At 32.0% G+C, this 7,329-nt stretch overlaps 1 long non-coding RNA gene across 1 annotated transcript; it reads right to left on the bottom strand.

Moving 5' to 3' along the window:
- Positions 1-3,704: 3,704 nt before the first annotated feature.
- Positions 3,705-6,061, bottom strand: LOC146925365 (uncharacterized). The gene is made up of 4 exons (XR_015010478.1): positions 5,368-6,061; positions 5,164-5,243; positions 4,922-5,002; positions 3,705-4,243 (listed from the first exon to the last, which is right to left on the bottom strand). It is a non-coding gene; the product is annotated as an uncharacterized LOC146925365 (long non-coding RNA).
- Positions 6,062-7,329: the final 1,268 nt, after the last annotated feature.

Here is a 7,329-nt window from a genome sequence, read left to right on the forward strand (position 1 = left end):
AAGTGACAATTAAAAAGGAACGGAGGGAGTAGCAATTTACCCTTAATTATTGGACAAGTGACACATGTCTCTTTCCACTAACTAAATTGTTGATTATATTAGAAATTGTGGTTGGGCTAACACAATCCACAAAACCGCTTGTGAAGTGAAAATTGCCCTCACTTATAAACATATTGTCAGGCCATCACCCATCTGATATATGACTCTTAACAGACTTAGCTTTAATGACTTGACTTATTCTCTATTGATATCATAACATCATGTAAAAATTGTTTCTCTCTCTATCAGTAAATACACGGAACCAATGAAGTTTGATATTATCATTTATTTAATATTTTTGAGAAGAAAAATAGATACAAATTTCTCAAGACAAGGCCAGATAAGGTGAAATTTTAACGGTAGAGCCATGTTCAATTTAAGTTATTGGGTTAAATATGTTTTTAGTCCCTATAAATATGTCAACTTTTCGTTTTAGTCCCTTTAAAATTTTTCTTCAACTTTTAGTCCCTATAAAATTTTCAATCACTACTTTTGGTCCCTATTTTTAATTTAATTTTCGTATTTTTTAATGAAATTGTGCAGAAATGTGTAAAATATTCAAAAAAAAATCCTAAAAAAAATTAGAATTTTTTAACAAAACACAAATTAAATATGAATTTTTAACCGTAAAAAATATAAAAATTCATATTAAATTCATGTTTTAAAAAAAAATTCTAAATTTTTTTAGGAGTGATTCTTATAATTTTTTGAATTTTTCTGAAAAATTTTATTAAAAAATATGAATTCTACTTAAGAGTTTACTTTAAAAGAGGGATCAAAAATGAAGATTGAAAATTTTATAGGGACTAAAAGTTGAAGGAAAATTTTAGAGGGACTAAAACGAAAAGTTGACATATTTATGGGGACCAAAAACATATTTAACCCTAAGTTATTCAATGCCCCTAGGTAGAGGTTTAACATTTGGAAAATTCTATGGTGAAGTCATAAGAATGACTTTTTTGATGAAGTTAACACTATAACATCAAAAATGTAATGAGTAACACCCCACTGTTTGTACAATGACATCAAAAGTTCAGTCCTCATAGTATCATCAATTCATCAGATTAACAAAACTACACTTAATCTAATTTTATCTTACCTTTTTATAAGTGTAACATCCCACAAAGTGTAACACTTCAGACTATCACATAATATCATCAACTCTGTTTGCATGTTAAAGATTCCAACGATAAAATAGTACCTTTAAGTCCAAGATGTTGCAAGCATTACTAGATGAATTACTATTGATCATTAATCAGTAATCAACAATTTAAAAATGAATCAAACATTAAAATCAAAATTAACTTTTTCAAAAAAGTCAGTTTCCTGACTGCACCGTAGAAGCTCCCTTAACATTTACTTCATCCGTTTCACAATAATTGTCTCTTTACCATTTTTTCTTTTTCTCAAAATAATTGTAATATCAATGCAACATTTATTATTTTTTTCTATTATTATACCTTATTTTATTGAATTTCATCCAACTTAACTACTCCACTAACTACAATTAATAAGGGTGTTTTAGTAAATGATACTAATTTTACCATCAAAATCAACACAAAGAATCATTTTCTTAATAATCGTGCATAAACCTTAAACGACTATTATTTATAGACGGAGGGAGTACATTTCTTGAGGGGTAAACTTTTAATGCTCAACGAAGCCAAAAATTTCAACAACAAAAATTACGCATGTTTAATTTGTTGTTGATTCCTTGATTTCAAAAAATTTATTCTAGTTCCTTCAAAAAAAAAATTATTCTAGTATGTGACCTCATTCATAAAACTACTAATGCCTCCTATGGTCTAATGTTTGATCATAATCTAAAATTTATTATGGCTGCTTTCGTTTTGCACTAAAACTGAGAGTTACCATATTCATTTTTAAGTATATCTGTCTTTTATCTTCTTAAGCTTATTAAATTTTCGACACCTTACGGATTTCCAAATTTTTAATATTTTTTTGCAGTATGGATGTTGCAAGCCTTCAAGCGACTGTGGTTTTACCTATCAGAATTCAACAACCTGGACAAAGGCCGGAAATGCTACTTATACCAACCCTGACTGTAATTCTTGGAATAATGATCCAAACATTTCGTGCTTTGATTGTCAATCTTGCAAGGTTGACTTTGTGCAAGTCATCACGAATGATTGGGATAATGTGCATGTTTACTTCTTTTCCTCATATATGTTGCTCGGCATGGTGTTCCATATCGCTTTCTCTGCATTCGACATAGAACATGACAAACAATTGGAAAAGAAGAATTCAAATAAGAAACCACCTTTATAAGTGATCCACCGTAGATGTTGTCTCTTGGTAGTAGATGTTGATTCTCCTCGTTTAATTAAAACAACAAAAATAATTATGTAGCTCTTATTGAACTGACATCAATCAAGTCATCGTTTTAGCCGTGAATATGAGAAATATCATGAGTTTTTATTTTTATTTTTTATTTCTCAATAGTACCATTGATCGTCATTATTATTTTTGTTGATTTTAAGTATTCATCCACAATGGACACTTATGAAGGCAGTCCGCCGAAGAACTCACCTTGGAAGAGATATTAGCCTTTTCAATAAAGATTCAATATTATTAGCAATTTTTTTCATTTATGTGCGTTCTAGGGTGTGATTTTTTTTTGTTGGCTTATATATAAGACTATATGGAGTATATACGTTAGAAAATTATTAACGATGCATTAGTATTGTAAAATGATTTATATAATAAAATACAAATATTTTTTCGTAAATTGATTTATAATAAAATACAGAAGGAATAATATTTATTTAAAGTGTGCAAAATTCAAATGTAACATCTAATTCAAGACATAGGAAGTATAACTCTTCGTACTTCGTACACTCTCCCGTCACTATTATAAGCATAAATCTATATTTTAAATTCATTCAATTAATGATGGATATAGTCTTTATTATAGACCACATACATAATTTAATGAATGAATCTAAAATGTTGATTTCTGCTTATAATTGTGATCGGAGAGTGTAGTTGATTGACTTTAAAACTGGTTCTACCGGTGGAACAATATAGAAACCTTTTCCCAACAAAAAATTGGAGTTAAACTAAATTAAACTAACATACCGAAATTGATATGGAAGATTGAACATGATGCTTTTGAGAGTGTAAATTAATTTGGTGGTAGTGAATTAGTTTTAGTTACAATGTTAGCACAATAAACTCGATAACCAAAAGAATTTGCAATTGAATTCACATCTTTTATCAATTAAAACAACGTTAATTTCTTTCAATATCTCTATTATGCATAACTAGACTTTTCACCCGTGCTACCGCACGGGTCATATATAGTTCAAAACATTACCTTCACTTTTTAATAAAAAAATATAGGTGCAAAATATCATCAGGTCTGTCTACAAAACTCATGTTATACGTATATATGATAATTTGTTTAGTATAAATAAGCTTTTACCTATCAGTAATTTTTTTTTAAATGAGCCTATATGACTTGTAAGTTTGATTGCAATTTGAGATATAATAGATACTTGAAATATAAAGGATTACACCACTGTCAACATGATTGAATTATAAAGCTGCCAATTAATACATACTTGGATAGAAATCCAAGTATGTATAGAGGGACAAAAGCATTATAAAGCTGCCAATTATAAAGCTGCCAACTAAGGCATTTGATTTGCAACAATGAATATAATAGAAAATAGCAAATTAGATAGAAATCCAATTCAAAAACAGGACGAAGATCAAAACTGAATTCTGTAACTTGTGTAGAACTATAGAATTGTTGGATATAAACATCATTAAAGTAAGGAATGCACATTTGCATGTCTGCATTTGCATCCTTCCCTAAACCCTAAATGCACATTCAGTTCTTATGCTGGTAAATTGAATCCTTCAATGCACATTTGCATGTCTTCTTATATAGCCATCCTAGCTAAATTCAATTTCATGACCCTCGTAAGGAATGAACCAATGCCTTTCCGCCAACAAAAAAATATTTGGTTGGATAACTTATAAGATTAGCACGGCATGGTTCCTACTGGTTTATATATCTACAAAATTTGCATAAATATATGTATTATATAAGTCTTCAGTGGTCATTGTGTGGAAATTTGGCTCAAAGTGAGTTAGTTCCGCCATCACTCATCATTCATCAAGGACTGCAAATTTGGCTCAAAGTGAGTTAGTTCAACTTCCATTCATTATGTTGTTCCTAAAATTCAAAATTTAAGATTAGTATTGATCTTATCAATTGTATGGAAAATGAACACAACAAATCAATGATTAAAAAGTAGAATATTGATCATATCAATTGTATGGAAAATGAACACAACTTCCATTCGAGTATGCTTTATTTTAATATTGATAAAAACAAAAAATGCAATATAAAACACATCTAGGAGGGGGAACTTATTTACATATAGACTTAAAGACTTAAAACAAATATTAGAATATGTACATATGGCGTGATCCTTTATTCATGTGATAACACAAAATCTTATAGACAGCACAATTTAGCACCTAGTATGATGTAAAACTGATCAACTTATAGTTATAAGTATTACCAGTTACCACTTTTGCATATAAGTATTACCATTTTTTTTAATTTTATGCTGAAACAGAACACGAACAGGGAATCATAAATAGATAAACAGGACAGTTGATTGTGTTAGTATAACAACTTTGTGAGAAGACATTAACATATACCATTGGAATTTACTATTTATAGTAACCTTCTAACGAAAATGACATAAAACAATCAACACTTAACTCATCCTAAACACATCAGCAATCGAACAAAATGAATACTTAAATTCGTAGAAAGAAAAATGCACAACAAAATGAAAACAATCAGCCGACAACAAAAAAGTTATGTAAGAGTGAAAATTACCCATTTTGTTAGTTCCAACTGAAATTCTGAAATCCTTACTTCAAATTCAACCATTGCTTCATGAATTGCATGCAGGTATCTCTAACAAAACAAAGGAAAAATACCAGAAACCATAAATTAGAACATTACATCTAAGAAATAGATTGGATTATAAAAAATAATATAAACAAACTTACAACAGCAAGAAAAATCAATCAATTTATTATTGTAATTGCATAAATAAAACATAAATATATTCATACCTTTACGAACGTCCAAGTGGCACCACGCATCTGCAGCAGCTTTTAGAGGAGTAATATTGCACTGTTCTGGTGTTCAAACACTGTGATGGCAAAAGAAAAGTCAGCCCCAATTGCTAAGCTTATCAAATCAAGAAAGAACAAATTTGATATCAAATTGAGAAAGAACAAATTGAATAACAAATTGAGAAAGAACAAATAGCATACCTCCATCGACGGTGGTCTTCAGATGACGGTGTCGGAAGTGGAGGCGATGAGGGTTCTAAAAACTTGGGTGAATGAAATTGTTGTGCTTACTGGTGAAAGAGATTAGGTTTCTCGTTTCCAGTGATGACCTCTTTCCCCTCTTTCATGTCATAACCTCTTTCACCAGTTTGAACAAAACCATAGAAGAAGAATAATTATTTCAATTTCATCAAAATCAAAACTTATGAAAAACAATGAAACCAATTTCATGAAAACCAAATGAAGTAAAATGTTTGGTTTACTGCAGTCCAAGAAGAAGATGAAATGGCGGCAGGAAAAGATAAGAACAATGATAGGAGAACAATATAGTGGAGGACGACACTGTGAGATGGCAATACGGTGCGATGAATCGGCAAAAACGCAGGGCAGAAGGGTTTGCTTGTTACCTGAAATGGAAAATTGAAACAGTATGGGATAGAGTTTGGGTCTGTGGGGAGAAAAAAGAAAATCGATTGGGAGGAGAGGAAGAAGAAGCTATGTATGGGAGAGAGGGAGAGAGGGTTTGGGTTTGTGAAAACAAAATTGAAAATCGATTGAGAAAAGAGGAAGAAGGAGTTGTTGTTCTGTGTTGAGGAAGAGAGAAAGCTGAATATAGGGAGAAGAAAGCGTTGGAAATTACACGCTAGAAGGGAAGTGAGAGAGACTAATGTTTCCTAAGTCATGTGGGAGCAGTGTGGATAGTAATTATCATGGTTTCCAATGCATTTCAAGTTTCAAATTTTGGAGCCATTTTTTTAGGTTTAGGGTTAGCAATTAGGGTAAGCATGTTTGCAACCGGGAGTGGATCCTCTCCAGTGGAGATACCTCCAGTTTTCTACAGTGTTTAACTATCCACCTTTGGTTAATGGAGGGCTTAGATTACACATGAGAGAAAAAAACTGGAGACAATCTCCTCCCTTTGCAACCATTAGATATAAAGGATATCTTTTCCCATTTGATCCATAATTAATCAGTAACATTTAGAAATGCAACATTAGATACCCGCATTGCCCGATTCTTCTTCAGCAGGAACATTTTCCATTGGAATGCCTCCTTCTGAACAATCAAAAGTGGCAAGAGCCTGTTGAGCAATCTTCGACTGATTCTCATGATCCGCGATGATGGATTCATATAATTTCTTACGTATCTCATTCTTCCGTGTCCAAAGATCAGACATCGGAATCTGAGCCAATGCAATGCACGCCATTTCATGGACAGCGAGACCAGCAGCCGCAGCACGCTTCTCAAGCTTCTCCTGCATCGACAATTTTTGAAGCTCAACTTGTCCATCAGAGGTTCTTAGATGCCTGAGAAATTTGTAGAACTCCTTTGGCTGGCAGTTATGGATGGAGTTGAAGAAATTCAACTTTACACCAAGCAATAAAACCCTCTCGAGCTTGCGATCATCGCTGTATGGTGAAAGAGGTCGTAGCAAGGAGGCAATATTCTTGTCCATGTAGCCGAAGACAACGTAGGTTTCGGAATGGAAGATATTTGGTGGGAAGCCTAAGTTAGAAATACGGTTGGCCATGGTGGGGATGAAGTTGCTATGTAGAGGAGGACGTCCCATTTCAGAGGACACATGCAATTAGCAGTGTATATTATGAGAAATGTGACAACAAAGAGGGTTATTTATGTGGATTCATGACTTTTCAGGAACCTTGGTAGAGGTACGCTCATCAATATTTAAGATTAAGATTTATGATGATGCCTTTTCAAATATATAATTGGTTACCACGTAAATTAAATTGTTGCAACTTGTGTGCTTGCTAAAACTTGCTCATGCTGTATTTATGCACTCGAATCGTTTCCTATTTCTGTTACAACTTCATTCTAGAGAGATTAGGTTTTAGATAATTCAAATGATTCAATCTAATTTCATTCATTATATTTTGTGTGGATGGAGTAATTAAAGTAGTTATTACAAATTTAAGCATCAATTTG

This window comes from Medicago sativa, chromosome 5 (genome assembly GCF_051527215.1).
Source record: "Medicago sativa cultivar Bolivia chromosome 5, Bolivia_mono, whole genome shotgun sequence".
In the NCBI taxonomy this organism is placed as follows: domain Eukaryota; kingdom Viridiplantae; phylum Streptophyta; class Magnoliopsida; order Fabales; family Fabaceae; genus Medicago; species Medicago sativa.